This window comes from Sus scrofa, chromosome 10 (assembly GCF_054392235.1).
Source record: "Sus scrofa isolate SSC_HxYL_T2T_F1_AM1 chromosome 10, Sscrofa_HxYL_maternal_Yorkshire_Landrace_v2.0, whole genome shotgun sequence".
Taxonomy (NCBI): domain Eukaryota; kingdom Metazoa; phylum Chordata; class Mammalia; order Artiodactyla; family Suidae; genus Sus; species Sus scrofa.
Window position 1 is genome coordinate 88,649,271 of NC_139392.1, and position 21,604 is coordinate 88,670,874.

Consider the following 21,604-nt stretch of genomic DNA (forward strand, 5'->3'; position numbering starts at 1 on the left):
TATTCCACTCCTAAACTTTTTTTCACCTAATTCCACTTTAACCAAAGTTAATTTCTAATTTCATTCCTATATGCCCATGGCCACGAGTATGTTGTTCTGCTATAATACGTTATTACCTGCATTATCATTTTTATTTGCCTATTTCTTTCCTAGTCAATATGCTTCTTAGGCAGGGCTTATACCTATTTTTTTTTTTTTTGTCTTTTTGTCTTTTCTAGGGCCATACCTGTGGCAAATGGAGGTTCCCAGGCTAGGGGTCTAATCAGAGCTGTAGCCACTGGCCTACGTCAGAGCCACAGCAACACGGGAACCAAGCTGTGTGTGCAACGTACACCACAGCTCATGGTAACGCCGGATCCTTAACCTACTGAGTGAGGCCAGGGATTGAACCTGCAACCTCATGGTTCCTAGTCGGATTTGTTAACCACTGAGCCACGATGGGAACTCCAGGTCTTATATCTTATCTTTGTTTTCATACTTTCTTGCACATTATCTGACACAAAGTAGGTAAAGAGTAAATGCTCATTCAGTTTATGTTTTTATTAACAGTGGGCTTCCTTCTCTCTGTGTCTCAAAAGAAATTGCATTGTTTTCTATATTATCATCACTTTTCCAGTCTTCTGTCTTTGAGGGAATAGTGAAGCTCAGTGAAAGACATCTCATGGGATACTCATTTGGTGTCATATGAGATGAAATACACTCATGATTGCTGAGGGGGAGGGGGAGGGGGTGAGATGCATTGGGAACTTAGGGTAAATAGATGCAAACTCTTGTCTTTGGAATGGATAAGCAATGAGATCCTGCGGTGTAGCACCAGGAACTATATCTAGTCACAGATGATGGAGCATGATAATGTGAGAAAAAAGAATGTATACATGGATGTGTAACTGGGTCACCATGCTGTACAGGAGAAAACTGACAGAACACTGTAAACCAGCTATAATGAAAAGAAATCATTATATAAAAAAAGAAATAAATGTTGAAATAAAAGGTAATCTAGTACTGTACTATTTAATATGAAAGAATTGGCCACAAATGACTATTTAAATTTTAACTAATTGAAATAAGAAAAAGTAAAAATTCAGTTTCTCTTTTCGAGAAGTCAGTAGTCATACGTGGCTAAGGGCTACCATATTGGAGAGCACAGATGCAGAGTCTTTCCATCATCACAGACAGTTCTGTTGAACAGTTTGTCTGGACCATCATCTCTATTGTGAGGTTGATCTGGATTTAATTTATTATTATTATTTTGTCTTTTTGCATTTTTGTCTTTTTAGGCCTGCACCTGTGGCATATGGAGGTTCCCAGGCTAGGGGTCTAACCAGAGCTGCAGCTGATTGTCTACACCACCGCCACAGCAACGCCAGATCTGAGCCACGTCTGCAACCTACACCACAGCTCATGGCATTGCCAGATCCTTAACTCACTGAGTGAGGCCAGGGATCGAACCCACAACCTCATGATTCCTAGTCAAATTTGTTTCTGCTGTGCCACAACAGGAACTCCCTGCATTTAAATTAATTGACTTGAAACCTAATGGGACTAATCAACTCAAAACCTACTTGTATACACTCTGTTGACCCAAACCAGTAGGAAGGTATTCAAGGAATGGCAGAAACTAGTTTCCATCATCTTCAACAATATCTGCCATCACCTCTATATTATATCCAAAAAAGTACAGGATACCTCCAAAATTATTAAACAGATGCCTTTTTTTTTTATTCAAGAAGTTGAGTCTTATCCCACAGAAGTATGGAAAAAATCTGATTAAATATTCCTTATATTTAGCTGCTTTTGGAAAAAATATTTATGTATACAAAAGCATCACCTGTACATACGTTGTATAAATAGAATAATCGTGATGACTACATTATAAAAGGCAAAGGAAGAATAGATCCATTCTTTTCCTGGATAAGTGGGGTTTTTTTTGTTTGTTTTTTACTTTTGGTCTTGGCTTACCTTTATTTTTATTTCCCCAATACATTTTTTTTTTTTCATGTACAGCATGGTATGTTTTGAAAACAACAAAGAGGAAACACCAACAAAAGAAACAGCTCAACATTCATTGAGGTTTCAACTCTTAAGATTATCTTCAGTGAAAAGACTGTAAAAACAATTTGATAGTTATATGGCCACTTACCTTTTATAGCTGTTCATGCCAAAGCTGTAAAAAAGGGTGATCAGATCCCAACACGCTGACTGCCTGTAGAGGGAGCAAAAAATGGTTTTGCCTTCTCCATTCTTATTTTCTTTGGCCAGATTCAGGACGTATGTATCCATACCTGAATAGAATCATCAGGTCATGACCAGTCTCAGCTTCAGACTACAAAGCATGAAGGGAGACACACAGATCCACTCTTTCCTTTTCACCCAAGGAGTGTATTTGGAACACAAACCTTGAAGTAACTGCTTGAAAGATTAATTTGCATGTGGCATGTTTCAGTACTAAATTAGCTTAGATTCTCCAAATCATTTACCTCTAATCTTTTCAATTGCTTTGTGGATTTTATCAGTTCCATTTTATAGGTGACCATAGGTAAAAAAAAGGAACAGAGAGGATTGGCTTGGGAAGGAACAGAGGGATTGGAATTTAGGTCTGCCCGATTCCAAAGCCAAGCTCTCCTTCTCTCTACCCCTTTGAGAGTCGAGAAAGGCTTTACATTTCTATGTAGGGATAAATATGTTCTTCAAAACAATTTGTGATCATTGCCATACAACTGTTAGAAACTGGAGACACACATTTAAAGGGTGCTGAATGTAGTCTGAGTCCTGGCATACCACTTAGAACCGGCGCCTGCTTCCTGCAGGTGTTTTACTAGCAGTCCACCAAAGCCTCACAGCCAAGCATGAAGGATGAGGTGAAGATGGACCAATCGTTGGCACCCATCTCGAAATGGTAGCCTCACATCCTCTGATTGAGAGGAGCTTTGGGTCCAGCCCTAGCCAGACAGCTGGCAACACAGAATCAGAAGGGCAGTCTGTGTAGTGATCTGTAGTTGGGTTTGTGCTCTTGACGGGAAGATCAGCTTAGAATATTTGTTTTAACAAAAGACCTGCTTAGATTTTAGTATTAGTTTGGCCTCTCTTACATGTCAGAGGAGACCCAGAAAAACAACGTCCTTACTAAACTATGTTAATCGAACCTTACCCGTTAGGTTTGATTCCGAGAAATGTCAGGAAATTAAACACGAGGGTCCCCGCCGTGGTTCTCTAGTCAGACCCGCTGCTTGTGAGAGACGTCCAAGTACAATGAAGACCTGTCCCTTTTCAGTAACTTCTTCTCTTCTGCTCACCCCCATGCCTTTCAGATCTTCCATATTCCTGTAAACGACTTTGAAAGGAGGCTTCTGTCGGTGTCAAAAACTGAGTTAGGAGAATCACTATGGAGATGGGAAAAGAATAAAAATTTCATCATTCCTTTGTAGGCCCATAAAGTTACTAAAATTATGCAAATAAGAGAACCCTTTTCTTCCTGAGCCTTAGTAAGGATTTGGCTTCTAGGTTTCCCCACTCTATCAAAGCCCTCCATCAACTCCCTCTGCTGTTAAAGCTCATCTGATAAGCAGCTTGGGGGAGTGGACTCCCGGTTCCAGGGAGTGGGTTCTTGTCTCTGAAATCTTGGATGGATGAGGACCGCGAATCTTATCACAGTGGCTCTGTGCCCTCCAGTGATCCTGAACCCCACAATATTTTTGTGAGGATGAGAATTAGAAGTCTTCCTCCCAGTTTTACTTATTTTAGATTTACTGATGTATTATTTCTATACAGTAAAACACACTCTCTTTTGTATGTATAGTCGTAACAATTTTATAGATGTACAGTCAGGTAACTATCAGTTCAACTGAGATGCAGAAGAGTTCTGTTAACCTCTAAGTCCATTCACGGTCCTTTGTGGGATCTGTGATATACAGCTTTCATTAAGCATGGTTGGACTTTAATTTTTTTTAATTTTTATCATTTTAGGGCCGCACCTATGGCATATGGAGGTTCCCAGGCTAGGGATCTAATCGGAGCTGTAGCCACTGGCCTACGCCACAGCCACAGCAACGCCAGATCTGAGCTGCGTCTGCAGTCTACACCGCAGCTCACGGTAAAGCCATATCCTTAACCCACTGAGCAAGGCCAGGGATTGAACCTGCAACCTCATGGTTCCTAGTCGGATTTGTTTCTGCTGCGCCATGACGGGAACTCCTGGTTTGACTTTAAATAATGTTATACTGTCTCCCATGCAGTTTTAAACCCTTATAGCCATTTAATCTTAATTCTTCCATCTCTTGTGGCCTTGTCATCATTCATTTCCCTTCTCAATATGCCATTAATCAACAGTACACTGGTATATTGTTACTCCTTTTTGCTCTGGACAGGACAGTGTTGTTGTTGTTTTTTTTTTTTTTTTTTTAAATAAAACCTATAAAAAAGTCATATTTGAATTTTAAGGACTTCCAGGGACAGCCATTTCTTCATGTAGATCCAAGTGTCTGTTTGATATACTCCTTCTGCGGTAAGAAATTCTCTCAACATTTCTTATAGTAAGATTCTACTATTAATGAATTCTATCAGTTTTTGTTTGCTGAAAAAAGTCCCATCTTTCTGAGAACCTTCAAATTTTCTTCTTAATTTTGGCTTCCCGTAGTTAGAATATGATGTGTCCAGCTGCATATGTGTGTGTGTTTACCCTGTTATGGTTCTTTGAGCTTTTAGATTGGGGGGTGAATGTCTCCATTACTTTCTGAAAATTCTTCATTATTATCTCTTCAGGTATGCTTCTTCTCCATTCTTTGTATTCTTCTTGGATTCCAATTATAGGAATCTTAGACCATTTGATGTTTTCTGTAATTCTTCAATGTTCTGTGCTGCTTATTTTTTCCCAACATTTTCAGCAATTTTGATATTCCCTCAGCCGTTAGAGAAGTCTAGTGGTCTGAGCCAAGGAACATTTTCTGCTTGTCTTCCAGGAATAGTGCCTGTTTCCTTCTTTCTTTGCCTAACCACCGTCAGTCTTCACCTCTGCTCCATGGACCACAGGACTTCTGTCCCTTCGTGAGTAGATGAAGGCTTTTGGTTCATGGAGGGTATAGGAGTGGCAGTGGCTGTGCTGTTTCGACAGTAGTGTTTGCTTCCTTCTTCAAAGCCTGACCACCAAGTAAAGTTTCTTCTGTGTCTAATTTTATATGCCTACTTTTTCTTCAGTAGCACTTGGCAAGTTCTCTGAAGAGGAGGCTCCTGTAAGGGGGTGCAGATTACCTTTGTGTCGAGATCATCTATTTTTTTTTTTTTTTAATGCAAGTTCTTGCCAGTTTCTAGGAGCTGCACCTTTCTCATATGCTTTCTTTCACGGAGTCAGTGTGCATATTCCATTTCCCTTTGCCAACACCTGCCTTTTCTTCAATTTCAGAGTAGTTGGTTGCCCTGTGATAGTCTTTGATTACTTCAAGAAAATGTATGCTTTTCTAAATTACCTAGCTTATTCTTAGTTTTATATTGGGTGTGATAGTCCCTCCAACTTACTACATCTCAGGTGAAAGCTCTTAAACTCTTTCTTGACACTTTATCTAAGTACAAGATTGCTAGAGTTAGACAATTTGTCTAGAAATGAAACCATCAAAGATCCACAGAGCGTTGGAATTTTTTAAGATCACTTAATATCTGTAGGAGTTGTGTTAGCCTATTGGTCATGAAGAATATGGGGAAAAAAATGCAAGACTACACTAAGTTCTGGTATCTTTAAATATTTAAGTATTTTGATTGCCAGGGAAATCCTGATAAGTTAAAGTACTGTAGTAGCCTGAATATTTTGTGAATGTACAAGGCCAGACCAGGAACCTGGGCTATGTGTTTCAAAATCCCAAAGAGCAATTTCTTCTGTGAGTTATGAAGTTCCTCCAGTATACTACAACTGCAGCTTATTATACCCTGTTATGTTAAATAAAAGGAAGCCACCTCATTCATAGAGCTTATCAAAAATTCTGCTTAATAAGTAACCCCTATTAAGTGAGAAGGAATTGTCCTCATAGGGATTTAAGGTCCCTTGACCCCAGGAAGATTTTATAATTCACTATAGCAATATTTAGGACTAAATCGAGATGGTTAATGCATATTTTAATATAAAACTAAGTGCTACTTGATGTTTTATTTACTTGTATCATTTAGGACACTTAAAGGGAGTCTTGTGATTCGAATTTAAAATTGTTAGAAAATAATTGATCTGTACTCGTGAATTTAAGAAAAAAATCTTAAGTTGAAATATACTGCTGAACACTTAATATATTCGATTCTCCATAATTATAAGTTTAATTTCATAGAACCAAAAGAATTACTTAAATACTTGGGAAGTTTTACCACTTAGACCACTGAAGTACTTTAAAATGAAAGTGACTGTATTAAATTTATAAATGAGATTTAATTGTTAATGGCAGATAATTAATTAAGCTCTTAAATGGGGCCACATTTAATCAGTGACCTCTTAAAAGTGTTGGAATTTGCTAATGTATAAATATAACAGCAGAATTTGTAACCAGAAATCAAAACTTTGAAGAATACATGTTTGAATGTATACTATAAAAATATGTCATAATTTTTAAATAAAACACAATGATCTTTTCTGCAGAGGAATAAATCATGATACTAAAATACTGGAAGTACTACATTTATCAGGTCTAGGACAGAGGATACTATCAATGACAACTGACTAATTACATCATGACTTTGGCAAAGCTGGCTATAAGTAGAAACAAGTTTTGTAATAATTGGTTATAAAGAAAATATTAAAGCAACACAAAATTGCCATTTCAAATGGCTTAGGTCACATTGTCTTCTTGTCCTTAATGAGTGAACAAATGTTAGCACCTAAATATTTCACTGTGCTGAGTGAATGCGGCTGAACCGATTTTAAGTATAGCTGGTTAAAAATTATTCCTTCCATTCTTATTGGTGTCATTTGATCTGTTATAAAACCTGTTTTTCTTCCTTTCATAACATGACGATGTTTGTTCAGAACTTAGCATAATATGGTGCAAAGGGCATGGGCTTTATTTAGCAATGGACCTAAATTTTCATCTTTCATCTTTGCTTGATCATTTGTATGATCTTATTAGCAAGTTGGTTGGTGTCCCTATACCACAGTTTTTTCATTGCAAAAGTGATTATTGCCCCTACTTCCGAAATGTGTTGGGAGGATTAAATTAGGTTTATGTAAAAAAAAGACGTAGTTCAGCACATGGCATAGAGCTGGTATTTACTAAAGTTGGAAGCATTCGTTCCTATTAATTTCATAACATTTTGTATTTTTATTTGTTCTTGATTTACACTTACTAGGTAAGTGCCCTGGTCCAGTTCCTGAATATGTGTGTGTCTAAATTTCCTCAAAGACAAAATTTAGATTATAGTGAGTGCTGTGTAGCTAAAATGAGTTACTACATACATATAAATGGTTTAGTATGATTCCTGGATATTGTAAGTATACAAAAATGATTTTTATTATTATAGTATTTGTTATAGAATTTTGTGCATTTTTAAAGTCTGCCTTATTCTTAAACACACTGCTTGCCCCTCAGCATATTTGTCTCCAGCATAGAATCTTTGAAACATGACGTATTAATATGAGCTCCTGTAATAATCAACCCCCAGATTTATTAGTGGCTCCTAAAAATACATATTTAAATTGTGAAAATCAGCAGCAGGCTACCTCTCCTCTTTTTAAGACCAAGGCTGCTGGAAACTCTTCTATTTGAAACATTACAAGTTTCCCCGGCAAGGAAAGGGAATAAATGAATTTTAAAAGATTATCTTATTTCTGCATTTTAGAAGTAACATTCCACTGGCCAAAGCAAATTATGCCCATCATCGACTTCAAATGAGCAGCATTTGAAGCATTTATGGACAACCTTAGTGGCCACCACACATTGTCTCAGGTAGAGCAAATATATTTTACACCATATTCTGAATAGGAGATAAACATAAAATATGCCATCAAAAGCCATCATGACACTCAGCATATTAGATTTTGTTTGTAATTAGAATCTACATAAAATATCAAAAACAGAGTTTTAAAAAAAATTGTTCTTGGTAGTAATTTTTTAGTTTATTTTTTATTTTTATTTTTTATTTACATATAGTTGATTTACAATGTTATACCAATTATTGCTGTAAGTAGTAGTTTAATTGCAGATATAAAAAAGGAAGAACAGAAGTTCCTATCGTGGCTCAGCAGTAATCAACCCAACTAATATCCATGAGGACGCAGGTGTGACCCCTGGCCTTGCTCAGTGGGTTAAAGAATCCAGTGCTGCCGTGAGTTGTGGTGTAGGTCACAGACACAGCTTGGGTCCCACAGCGTTGCTGTGGCTGTGGTGTAGGCCAGCAGCTGTAGCTCTGATTGGACCCCTAGCCTGGGAACTTTTATATGCTGCAGATGTGGCCCTAAAAGGCAAAAATTATAATAATAATAATCACCCCATAGTTTATTCCATGTAATGGTAACCAGTTTAATAATTTGTAGCATATCCTTGTCTGTTGTAAACATGTAAATATGTTTGTTGGTGTATATGTGTGTGTTCATGTGTGTCTAATTTTACAATAAATAGGATCGTAATAGGTACAATCTATTTTTTTGTTCCACTTTAGTAAGCGATTTTGTAGAAAGGATAATTTTTCTTATCAATAGTTACATGTTTATAATATAATACACATATTCTATATATGTTACTCATTTATGACTAGAGATTTAGACTGTTTACTTTAAACATTTTTGACTATTTACAGAACTCTGCAGTAAACACCTGGTATCTAAGTGTTTTCATATAATTATTTTATCATTTAAACTTACAGACCTATAATTTCTGGATAAGGGGAAATTATATATTGAGAAAAGGGAAATTTCTTGTCAATTCCTAATCCTGACTCAGTTTCCTGTATTCACTCCTGAGACTGAGGCTAGTAAATTTGAACTTAAGATAGAAATTTGATTATTAAATTTTGACTTCACCATACTCCTTTTTTATACCCAGTTATCAAATTTCCTATTTAATTGCACCTAAACAAAGAGGATGAGGGAAGAGGTTGTGAAAACAGAGCCAAGAATTTTGCTGTGATGTTAATTCAAACTGTAGCCCAGGGAGGAAGAATGACTCAGAGGTTAGTCCTTTCTTGCCCTGAAACCATGGCAGTGCTTATGTGGCAATGGTGGCATCTGAGGAAAGGCTAAAATTGGGATAGACCAGCTTACCACCTGACCACACCATTTGTTTGTTCTTTTACAATCTCACATCCAGTGGTTCAGTGAAAGCTGATGTTAAGATATAAAGAATGTATAGTCCTGCAGTCTCCAGGTGAAGGCAAAGCAGTTCTCACATTTCTGAGAAGTCAGGCAATACATAAAAAAGGATGCCTTCTGCCTTAATGACGGAGTTAAATATGACAGCAAGAAGTAATGGTTAAGGATAAAAATGGGAATTCCCATCATGGCTCCGTAGGTTAAGAAACCAACTAGTATCCATGAGAATATGGGTTCAGTCCCTGGCCTCACTCAGTAGGTTAAGGATCCGGCTTTGCTGCAAGCTGCAGTGTAGGTTGCAGGTGCAGCTCGGATCCTGCATTGCTGTGACTGTGGTGTAGGCCTGCAGCTGCAGCTCTGATTTGACCCCTAGCCTGGGAACTTCCATCTGCCACAGGTGCAGCTCTATAAAGAAAAAAAAGAAGAAGAAGAAAAAGGTATCAGTGAGACAGCTATCCTGAAAAATGTCTAGAAAATAAGAATGTAAATTAGACCATAGTGATGAAAAGTACAAAGAACTGGAAACCATAGCGATGAAACTACATCTTGAAACGTCACAAGAAAAGAAAAGCTACAGCTGAAGGAGGAGACATTCTCCTACAAGAGAGCCTGTGAATCTGGAGTTCTCAGGTATAAAAACCAAGCATCAGGAATGAGGGGTGTGATGGAAATCAATGTTATTGATCAGCATGTTCTAAATGAACAGCGGGATGATTCAGCCTCATCAACCTTTGTCCCTATTCCTCCACGAGTAACCAGTGTTTCCCTCCAGATTAAGACTGAATTATAATCTAGAGAAACCAAAGTATCCTTCTGAGAAGAATCTGACATTGTAGTTGATTCCGTGGCATTCCAGAGGAAGGTCTTCCTTGGAATTTACATGGAAGGGTCTTATGTATTTGAGGGTAGAAGGGAAAGGATTTACAAGCCTTCATATTTACTCTCTGTTAACACAGAATGAATTAGATTCTTTGGTCTTTATGATTTCCAACATAGAGAGAGCTCAAAATTAACCAGATGAGAGACCTGGCAGGAAAAAAAGAACTTTACCAAGGATAGGCCAGTCACAAGCAACCTCCTGTAAGCAATCAAACCCATCATTGTAAATTTGGGTGAGTACATCAACACGCCATCATTGAAAGGAAGTAGCATGTGTGCAGTCGGGTACTGAAAGCATAAGTAATTTTCACACGTAAGTGGCTCAGATGCCCAGAGCCCCTATTCTGCTGCATTCCCTCTTCTCAGCCTGCACCTTATGTCCTTACAGGGAGCTTTTGATGATCAAGTGACTGAGGAAGAAATAACATGGCCTAGTTTACAGATGATTTTCCATCTAATACTGCTACCATCCGAAAATGCATGGCCACTTTTTAGCCTCAGTTCAGCATGAGCATGAAACAGAGTGTAGAAGGAAAATTACCCTAATCAGCTGAATTTCTAAAAGTACTCGTTGAAATTCATTTTACTCATTTTGTCTAAAAGGAGGAGTGACCAGAGGCCTAGAGCTACACAGACAGTGGTTTATGGTTGGCTGGATGGTCAGGGATTGGAAGAAACACAGTTGGAGAAGTGATAACCAGGAGAACTTAGAAAGAAGTGTTGGATGGATTTCTCTGAACAGGCAATCAGTGGGTCCCATGTGAATGTCCCAGGTGAATTTTCAGAGGCATAAAATTTTAATCATCAAGGGGACAAGAAAACCATTCTGTTTATGACAACTTCTTTCAAGTCACCATTGTTCATGATCCATGACCAAAGGCATGAAGGGACCTTGGGAGCACGGGTGGAAGTTATGCGGAGACTCCACAACACAGACCCCCTCTTCAAGGCTGAGATCATTCTGTGACCTAATATGGCATCATTTCCCAGGAAAATCAACCCATCGCCAATTGACACTGTTTATTTACACCATCCCCATCCTGGAAGGGGATTTTTTTTTTCTCCCTGGAACATGCTCTTACTCTAGATATAAATTTGCTTTTCCTGTCAGGAACATTTCTCTTTGCCATCTTCCATAAGTTGTCAATGCCTTATTCACCATCATCATAGTCCTCCTAACACTAAGGTAAAAACTTTTACTGTAAATTAAATTGTCTGCCAGTGAGCTGATGCTTGTGGAACTTAGGTCTCACTAGTTGCTTCATCACTCTGAAATGACTGCACTGACAGGATGGTGTCGTGGTCTTTTGAAGGTCCAGCCGTGGTACCATCTCAGTGGCAGCATCTTGCATGGTTGGAGCAAATTTTAGGTCTTGGCAATCAAGAGTTAAACATGAAAATGTTTCCTCTGCATTAGCCTCAGCAATCCACTAATGCTTTTTTTTTGCCTCCTATTTCCCAAAGCCTGTACTCTTAGATTCTGAAGATCTTACTTCCCAACAGAGGAAGAACACTGCTAAGGGATGCAGTAATGGCGTCATGTACTTGGAACAGGATGTGGAATAGGATTGCTTAAATGACTGGGGCGATTGATCCTAACTCTGGAGAAGGAAGGATTGCTGAAAAGAGAATGCTTCCAGAAAGCCAGGGGCCAACAGAGGAAGGGAGGTCTAAAAACTGGCTATGACCTTGGGTACAGTTGCATAAATGAGGATAGTATTGGTTCCAAACATGGCCTGGTTTTTGTATAAAAGTTGTCTACATATTCTTTAGTTTCTTTTTGTGTTTCAACAACCCACACCCCTGTCTCCTAACATGAGGTATGTGGATATCTCAGGATCTACGTTGCAGGATATCGTTAAATATGACTCAGGAATGAGAGAAATCACTCGATGGGTGCAGTGAGATGTGGGAGTTTGTAAATCATTTTGTGGAGGGAGTTAGCATGTTTTCATGTGTAGGAAGGGTAGCTGAACATGTTATGCAGAATCCTGATTTTTCTGTTTTTATTAGGAAGTTAAGCATCGTGAAAGGAAGGGCACATTTTGACAAGCGATACACTGTATCCCTTTGTATTAGTTGATAGAATACAACTTTGTATTGGTTGATAGAGCTAAGATAAAATTGTATTTTCCAGAATTTCTTTCTCCGTGCGGTTCTGGTTTAGGTTTGGCTACCAGAATAGTGAGATTTGGAGGGTAAAAGTGAGGTGGCAGTCCTGATCCTCTGAGGGTACCATGACATTCATGTGTGCTGGGACTCATCTACAGCTCACCTGTCTCTTTCCACTTCCTGAAGTCCCAGAGCAGGCGCACAGGTAGCTTCTTTTGCTGAGCATCTGTATCTTTGGAGTTTGGAGGTGGTAGGAGACAGACATGGGTTTTAGTTTATCTTTGTAGGTTTCACTGGTTCTCAGGTGCTCCACTGGTGCATGTTTTTCGGTTTGTTCTTGCTGTCCCCAAATGCAGCCCACCTTTGATCCCATCCACTGTCCCTGAAGAGGCACAAAGTCACAGCAACTTTTTGACTGCTATAGATGCAAAGACATCAGCTTTCCATTGCTTTCCTGACCAGTGTCCAGAATTTTCTAAAACTAAATCTCTATGATATATCTAACAGTCCACATCATTCTTAGTGTTTTTGCTTCCCTATTAAACTGTAAATAATACAGATAGTATATATAAAATGTGCCTAAATTAAAGAAGGTTAGAAAGCAAACACATAAAAGCTAAGGAAACAATGACAACATTGAAATAGAGGGAATTTTTGGTTATTTACCTTCCCTGCTTTATTGAGATAAAACTGACATGTAACTGTGACATCCACTGTGTTGAAATGATGCTTGTTACTGAAAAATCATTACCGCTCTAGCATTAGTTAACACCTCCATCACCTCACATAGGTTTTGTGGTGAAAATGTTTACGTACATTAAGGTCTCCTCTCTTAGAAACTTTCAAGGGTGTAACACAGTGCTGTGAACTGTAATTACCACGCTGGGCACCAGATCTCAAGAACTCAGTCATCATATAACTGGAAGTCCGTACCCTTGATCTACATCTGCACCCAGCTCCTGGTGACCACTCCACTCTCTGCTTCTACAAGTCTGACTTCTTTAGATTCCACTTCTGAGTGATATCATGCAATATTTATCTTTGACTTTTTTCTCTTAGCATAACGTCCTCAAAGTTCATCCGCATTGTTACAAATGGCAAGATTTCCTACTTTCTCATGGATAATATTCCATCAAATATAGAAATTAATATTAACATGCATATATACCACATATTATTTTTCTCTCCATTCACGATGGAGACTGAGGTTGCTTCCATATCTTGGCTACTTTGGAAAATCTACAACAAACATGAATAGAGATGTCCCTTTGCTATCCTGTTTACATTTCTCTTTACTATGTACCCAGAACTGGGATTTCTGGATCATATATGATAGTTCTGTTTTTAATTTTTTGAGGAGACCTCATACTGTTTTCTATAGTGACTGAACTGATTTACATTCCCACCAACAGTGCACAAGAGTTTCCTTTTCTCCAGACTTGCCGACACTTGTGCCATTTCTCTGGTTGTATATAACATAATAATATATTTTGCTCTTTTTTGAGAGTAGAACAAAAGTTGAAACATTTTTCTATATCTTCTACAATGTTCTATGCATAGTTATTTGGCATTTAAAATTGTTTTTTTTAAATTTATCAATGGAAAATATTTTAATAATGATTCAATCCATGAGTATGCTTATGCTTCCATGCTAACAATTTTTATTATAATAGTAACCATTATTCTTACTGAGTCAGATTTTACTCTTGAAGCTTCTGAAAGTCAAGAAAAATAATACCAGCTCTTCATAACCTGCATCTCCCTCTGTCTTATGACTTTCTTCTAGGTGTCCATAGCTCTTTCCCTTGTGGGGTCACTGTGAGGCTAACTGCAAAAATGTGTTTTTGAATTCCGTGAACACCTTGGACGAGGGCAAAGGAGCTGGTCATTATTTAACTTCAAAGTATTGCTGATATTAAAACTCATATGTCTTGTGCCACGGTAGAGGACAGTACCTAAAAATACAATTGATAGCATCATCCTAGCGGCAATTAAATCCTAAAAAGCACAATGAGAGCATTTTCATTTTAAACCCAATTGTATTTGCCATCGTTAATCTCCCTCAATCCCACACCTGAATAACTTGCTCTGTTATTATACACCACAGGGATGCTCTGGCCCCAGAGCAGGGAGTCTGCTGGTGTGCTACAGGGAACCAAGCGAGCATTAGCATGTGACCGTGGATCAGCTTTGCAGGAATATTGGATTCCACAAACGGAAGAACGTTTTGAAAAAAGCAGTGCAATAAATTATCAATGGCTGAAGGCAACAACCAATCACAAAGAAGCCAGGAGTTTTCCTATACCACATGTGTTTTTCTTTATGCATTTCATTTATTGTGAGATGTTACATGACATACGATCACGTGCATCTCAGGCATTTTTAATTTGGAAAGAAACACAGCAGCTGCTCAAAATAAAGGAAACTTTGACATCTTTAAGTCCTCTGGGCTGCAGCCATGCACCATGCAGAGCAGAATTCTCATTCCTCATGTGCCTGTTTACTTAGATGTAGGCTTATTTTCAGCACTGCCAGCCTTGGTTTTCCCGTGTGTAGAATTTCCTCGTGTTTATGAGAGTCGTGAATACTACAGAAGTATGTATCTCCTATCATCTTCTTCCATTTCAGATACCTACTCCAAGGCTCATCAAAGGTTAAGTTCTTGTTAGAGTTTCTCAGCTCTTGATTTACCAGTTTCTTTTGTAAAAGATTATATTTTGTGTGCTAACAAAGGGGAGTACAGAATCAGATTCTTTAGGCAAGGATTGCAGAATGAAGCCTATCTCACTACACTTTCTTCCAGATCAATCACAAGTAGAGACACAAATTAAAGCACTATTACTTATGAATGATGATCTATTTTCCTTTCTAGCAACTCAATAAATAAAAATTGATTAGCATTCATCAACATTTAGAGTGTTAGTTTTTCCCTTTTGACAGACTTTACTGCAGAATTACTTTAAGTAGTGAATACTGACAATGCAGAATATTAAAAGACGATTTAATTTGTAGAATGTTGTCAGGATAAAGTTAGAATGTGCAGTGTTATCTCTTTCCTGAAGCTGATTATCCTGACCACACTGAACTCAACTTTCTGGACTGATATAAATCATCCATGAAGCAGCCAATGAGAACAGGAGCCATATTTATACCAATAAACAAAAAAAAAAGGTATAAGTAAGAAAATCCCCTTTGCTGTGATGCATGCAAATGGCCCCAGCCTTAAGCTCCCTAGACTATCTCTATAGACTTGGGTCCCAGGGTATTCTTCCCTAATCCTCCTAAGGTCTTTATTTTGTGCTGGTTTTGTCAGACTTCCTAGTCATTTTAATAAAACCATTAGCTACTTTCTGCTGATGGTTGTCCACAACAAATTCATTCTCTCATGTGACATTCATGTATTGTTAACCTTCTTTAAAATACAGATTTCTTGTTTTTCAAAAAGATTAAGCTCCCTCGTGATATTAGTTTGAATATGTCTATTATATTTTCCACAGTTTGCGGGTACAGAGTATTCAGAGAAAGCAGCTGATATCTAATTATATCAGGTATATGTAAAACAAAGCATATACCTCTGTTGACTTGTCATGCATTGCTTTTAGTGACATAGATTAATTTTTTCAAATATATCTTATATTTACAAACCAAGATGGATGTTATAAAAATCAGTACAAGTAAAAGGCTAGGAATAATAAGAGTACATATTTCTGGTCACCAATCTAGTAACTGTGAGCTTCTCATTAAAATTATTCTTCTCAGTTTTGTATATTTTCTTTATGTCCTTGAAAATCCTGCATTTTGTTCCTATCAGTTTTGGCTGTGACTTATCTACTTCTAATTTTTATTAATCACAGATTTGAACTTTTCCAAGTCATATTATATTGAATTTGACACAATAATTGGCAATATAGATAACTCTTTTCAGGTTTGAGGCAAAATTAAGACAATAGCATTTGGTTGTATTTTATTCCTATTTAGAACTCCTTAAGTGCTTTCTATTTCTGCACATTGATATTGTCTAGGGTTTGAAGAAAAAAAATCTGTGCCTACTTAGCTGTAAATATGTTAGATTTTTATTTTTTCCTATGTTCTCTTAAAAAAACAAAACCAACCAACAAAAAAGTCCCCAAATGCCTCTATTACATAATGATTTTGCTAGTCAGTGCTTCCTGTTGAAACTGAGATGCTATTAAAATAATTTCATGTTATCCACAATTCAAAAAATCAATGGCACTGACTCTGGCATCACAAATAACCAACTTAATTCTACAGTTTTGTTCCACTAATAGTGGTGATCTATATATTACTATGAACTTGAGAGTTTTTCTCAAAGGGTTAATTCCTTAACCAGATGTGCTAAAACTTCAGGGTTTTTCCTTCCATGGTTTAGTAGAATTGCCAAGCCCTTACTGATATCTCCAGCAAATCTAATGCCACCTCTTAACATGTCCTGTTCACTGTGACACTACTTATCTGCCAAATGCCATATTATTTTATGGTGTAATGTTGTAGATAATCCTGTCTTCTTATCAGTATGTTTGCTCTGCAGTTCTCTAGCACTATGCACTGTCTTCATCAGCATTTTCCTGCTTAACACTTAGAACCCAACTTAGATACAACCTCTCCTCTGTGGTCCTGTAACACCCTTTGTTTACCTATCTCATAGAAAAAAATACTACACTGAAATAAATGATCTGCTTCTGTAACTGTCTCTACTTCTTGAATATACTCTCTTCAGTAATAGGCGCTGTATTTATTAATTTCTATGTCTGTAGCAATTAGCAGCTAAACACTTGTGCAGTGTACACTTGCTGAATTAAAGTATCTATGTTAATCTTCATACAGAGTAAAACTTAAATAAAGCATCACTTAGAAGAGTACGGAAGAGTTCAGAGCATATAGCTATTCAGAATGACCATATATGTCCCAAGAGTTGTCAAGATTATTTGAAGGAAGAAGCACCTGGAACTCATAATGCTTTTCAAGAAACGTTGTACAGATAATTGCATCTGCCTTTCAATTTATTCCTAATTAAACTACACATTGTTTATACACGGTGATCTCTGAGAAAGGGGAAATAAACACGGTGAGCCCTTGAGTCTATAGGCTCATCAATTGCCCTGACTGCTCAAAGGACTGCCTTAATTTACTGCCCAGAGAGAGGTCCTGTGTTGAATGTACAGCTGGCAGTTTCCTGGATTGAGTGCAGTCTGGAGAGGCAACAGGAACTAGAGTCATAGGGTACAATATCAGAGAGGAGATAGGAATGCCTGGAGAGAGGCATGGGGGTGGGGCTTCAAGATCGGAAGAACTTGCCCTTCAGTCTTCAGCTGAGTGCTGATCTCCTCGTACATGTGGAGACCCTACTGGAGACCAAGAAAAGAACCATTGCGAGAAGAGAACTGTCACTGGGGCCCACATGGGCCCAGGAATAGTTCATCATAGGTCAGGCATGAAAAATGTTTTAATTCAAGGATTATCAGTAAGAGTAGTCAGAAGGGTGTTGTCTCAATAATAGGACAAAATTAAACATGCAACTATTGTCTTTGAAAGATAAGAGAGAGAAGGGATGGAAAAAGACATATGAATAAAAAAGGCCAGTAGTTTTCTAAATTTGATGTCAACTAAAAGGGACATTTTCAAGAAGCTTAGTGAACCTAAGGCACCAGGAGCATAAAGAAAACTGACCAAGAACAATCCTTCATACTCAGTGGCTTAGTCTGCTCAGGCTGCCCAAACAAACTGCCACAGACTGAGTGGCTTCAATGACAGGCACTTCTTCTGGTGTTGGCAGCTGGAAGTCCAAATTCAGGGTGCCTTCTGGAGAGGCCCTCTTCCTACCCTGTGTCCTCATATGGTGGAGAGAGCTCTGATCTTTCTATTTCTTCCTGTAAGGACCCTAATCCCATAATGGGGGCTCCGGCCTCATGACTTCATCTAAACCTAATCACCGCACAAAGGCCACACCTCCAAGACCATCACCTGGGAGGGTTAAGGATTCAACATACGGATTTGGGGGAGACACAACCGTTCAGCCCATTTCAAAGATGATGAAGAGAAAGTTTCAAAGTCAGCCAGAGAGAAAATAAACATAACACAGAGGGACAAACATAAAAATGACTGGAGACTTCTCATCCAAAACAGTGCAATCCAGAATACAGTGAAGCTGCGTAGTTTAAAGAACCGAAAGGAAAAAAAGAAACCTGCCAACTTCTTATCTATACCCAAGAAAATATCTTTCAAAAACAAAGGCAAAAGAGAGGTTTGTTCAGGCAAACAAAAAGCTAACTGAAGTTAGCACCAGCACACCTGCATCAAAAGAAATGTTAAAGGAACTCCTGTGAGTGAAAGGAGAGTGACACGGATGGAAATACGGATTTACACAAAGCAGGAAATAGTAGCTCTGCAGGTCAACGGGGGAGAAAGTCATCGTCTTAAAAGTCCCTTAAAATTACTGATTTTTAATAAGATACACCTAACAGTATACTATGTAGTTTATAAAATATGTAAAAGTAAATTTTATGATAACATCACAAAGCTCAGGATGGGAACAAGGAAATATCCTTTTGCAAGGTTCTCATATTGTGTGTGAAGTGGTGTCATAATGACTTAAATTGCGTTACGTTAAAAATGTATACTGTAAACTCCCTAAGTAGCCCCTAAAAACAGGCCACAACATGTTGTCTCTAATAAGTCAGGAAAGGAAATAAAATGGAATCATGACAAATACTCAGTTCCAAACCAGAAAAATAAAAAAAGGAAGAAAAAAAAAGAAGAGATGGAAAAATAGAAAACAAAGAGCAAGATGATAGATTTAAATCCAGTCTTATTGCTTATAAATGGTATAGACATTTGGTTAAAAGAGAGATTTTCAGATGGATAGACACTGATATTCAACTATTTGCTGCTATAAGAAACCTATTTTTATTATAAAGACACAGGTTAAAAATGAATTAAAAAAAGAGGCGTTCCCTTTGTGGCTCAGCAGTAATGAACCCAACTAGTTTCCATGAGGAGGTGGGTTTGAACCCTGGCCCTGCTCAGTGGGTTAAAGATCTGTTGTTGCCATGGCTGTGGCACAGGCCAGTAGCTGAAGCTCCGATTCAACCCCTGGCCTTGGAACTTCCATCCATATGCCCCACTGTGGCCCTAAAAACAAACAAACAAACAAACAAAAAAAACAAAGTGGATGTAAAAGAGTATACTCCAAGATCATAAGAAATTTGGGGTCATGAAACTGATATCAGAAAAAGGAAATTGCAGATACCTTCATGCCCTGAACACCTATGCTTCAGATAACAAAGCTTCAGAACACAGAAAGTAAAAACCACTGGAAGTGCAAGAAGAACTAGAGAAATCCACAATTACAGTTGAGGATTACAATATCTCTCTTTCAGGAATTAATTAATAATAGAAAAATCAGTAAGTAAATGGAATACTTGAGCAGCACTATCATCCAGCCTGACTTACATGACATTTTGAACACTCTTCTTAAAACAGCACAATATATGATTTTTTTTTTGAGTACACCCATCTAATTTTTAAATGACATATTCTGGGACATATAACATGGCTTAATGAATTCAAAATAATTTAAATATTACAAAGTTATTTCTCTTATAATGGAATTAAATAGAAAGTCACTAACAGGAATATACCTGGAAAATCTTCAACTATTTGAAACTAAGTATCATACCTCTAAATGTTTCCTAGGTAACAGAAGAAATACAAAAGTAAAGGAGAAATATTTCAAACTGAATCAAAGTATAACTCTTCAAAATGTGTGGATTGCAGATAAGCAATACTTAGAAGAAAATGCGTAGCACAGAAATGATTATTTTATTTTTTTACTTTTTTTTTGACTCTATAAACTTTATTTTGGTATGTATTTAAAAAATTTACAGAGCAATTCCCATCTTAAATAATCTTTTACTAGACAAGTAAGAAGTAAAAGTGAACAGGTGAGACACTGGTTGATTCATATTAGTTGAATTAGAGAGAAAAGCACAAAAAACTGCATCTCTAATCAAAATTTTGGAAAACCCCCATGTATATGTGTATAAAATATGATGAATGTACATGGCCCTGGTCATACAAGAAATGTTTATTTTAGACAATAAGATTAGACTCAAATTGATCCCAGTTTCCAAATTAACTAGAAAAGAACAAATTTAAAAATAGAGAAAAGGAAGTAATATGCATAAGAGCATAAATGGCACTGAAAAGAGAAAATTGGGAGAGAAAATCAGGGAAACTAGAAGCTGGTTCTTTGAGGAGATCAGTATAACTTACAAGTCTTCGATGGATCAAGAAGATAAGAAAAGATGCAAAGTATACCAAATGTTATTTTTACAAATACAAAGAAGATCAGTAAATATGATGTCCAGCTTTGTGCCACTAAGTTCAGACAACTTGGATGATAAGGCAAAGACACAAAGTTCCAAAGCTTCCTTAAGGAAGGGACAACCTAGGTATCCTGTGTCTGCTAAATAATATGAATTCATAGTTAAATACCTTCCACAAAGGCAACTTCAGATACACATGACTGTAATACTGAACAATACCAGATGTTCAAGGAAGGAACAGTGGCAAGTCTACACTTCCAAAACATTCAGAGGAGAAACTGCTTCCTAAGACTCTTTCTCCAAGACCAGTCTTACTCTGAATACCAAAACAGACAAATTAAATATATGTTTCTCATGAAGAAGAGCCATAGATTGTGTTTTGCATATGTACTTTGCTTGCTAACAAATGAGCAAGAACAGGCCCAAAAGCATGAAAGAAATTCAGACAGGAATCTGTAACTGGAAAAAAAAAAATCTAATTTATTAAGTTAAATCTTCTCTGAAAATTGGGAAGAGATTTATAGACTGCTCTTTGCAAATAAGCTTATTTTAAGGACAATTGCTCTAACCACACATTTATCTGATTCATTTTCAAAAAAGAAATAAGAGAAAGGCCAGCTGAATTATTACTTTGCTAGAGCAGATGCCTGGGGTTTTAGGGTATCAGCTCTTTTTCGAAGTTAAAAAAAAAAAAAGTTTTATTTCATGGTTTAAATCTCTGGAATAGTGTGTTTAAAAAGAAAACATTTATTTAAAAAGGAGTATATTCTGACTATAAAATCACAAACAAACCCTGCGAAGCATAAAAAGCGATACATAGAGAAATTAATCATTAATGAGATTAACTTTAAAAAAGAATAAGGATTAAACTACTAAAAATGAAAGCGGTAGGAAAAATGAATAAAATAAAACCCATAAGAAAAGGGTCAGTATACCTTTTAGGCAGACTGACATGAAACCCACTAAAAATCCAAAAGTTGAAATGGTTTAATTAAGC

The 21,604-nt window shown here is 37.3% G+C and overlaps 1 long non-coding RNA gene across 2 annotated transcripts in view; it reads right to left on the minus strand.

The window, feature by feature from the left end:
* LOC146399587 (uncharacterized) overlaps positions 1-21,604 on the minus strand; it is a 396,905-nt gene that overhangs the window by 196,504 nt on the left and 178,797 nt on the right. The window contains exons 8-10 of one of the 2 annotated variants that reach the window (XR_014818122.1): positions 12,426-12,644; positions 3,149-3,380; positions 2,141-2,203 (exon numbers count right to left, since the gene is read on the minus strand). This is a non-coding gene — a long non-coding RNA (uncharacterized LOC146399587). The remainder of the gene's footprint in view (positions 1-2,140; positions 2,204-3,148; positions 3,381-12,425; positions 12,645-21,604) is intronic. The other variant, XR_014818123.1, reaches the window with a different exon arrangement.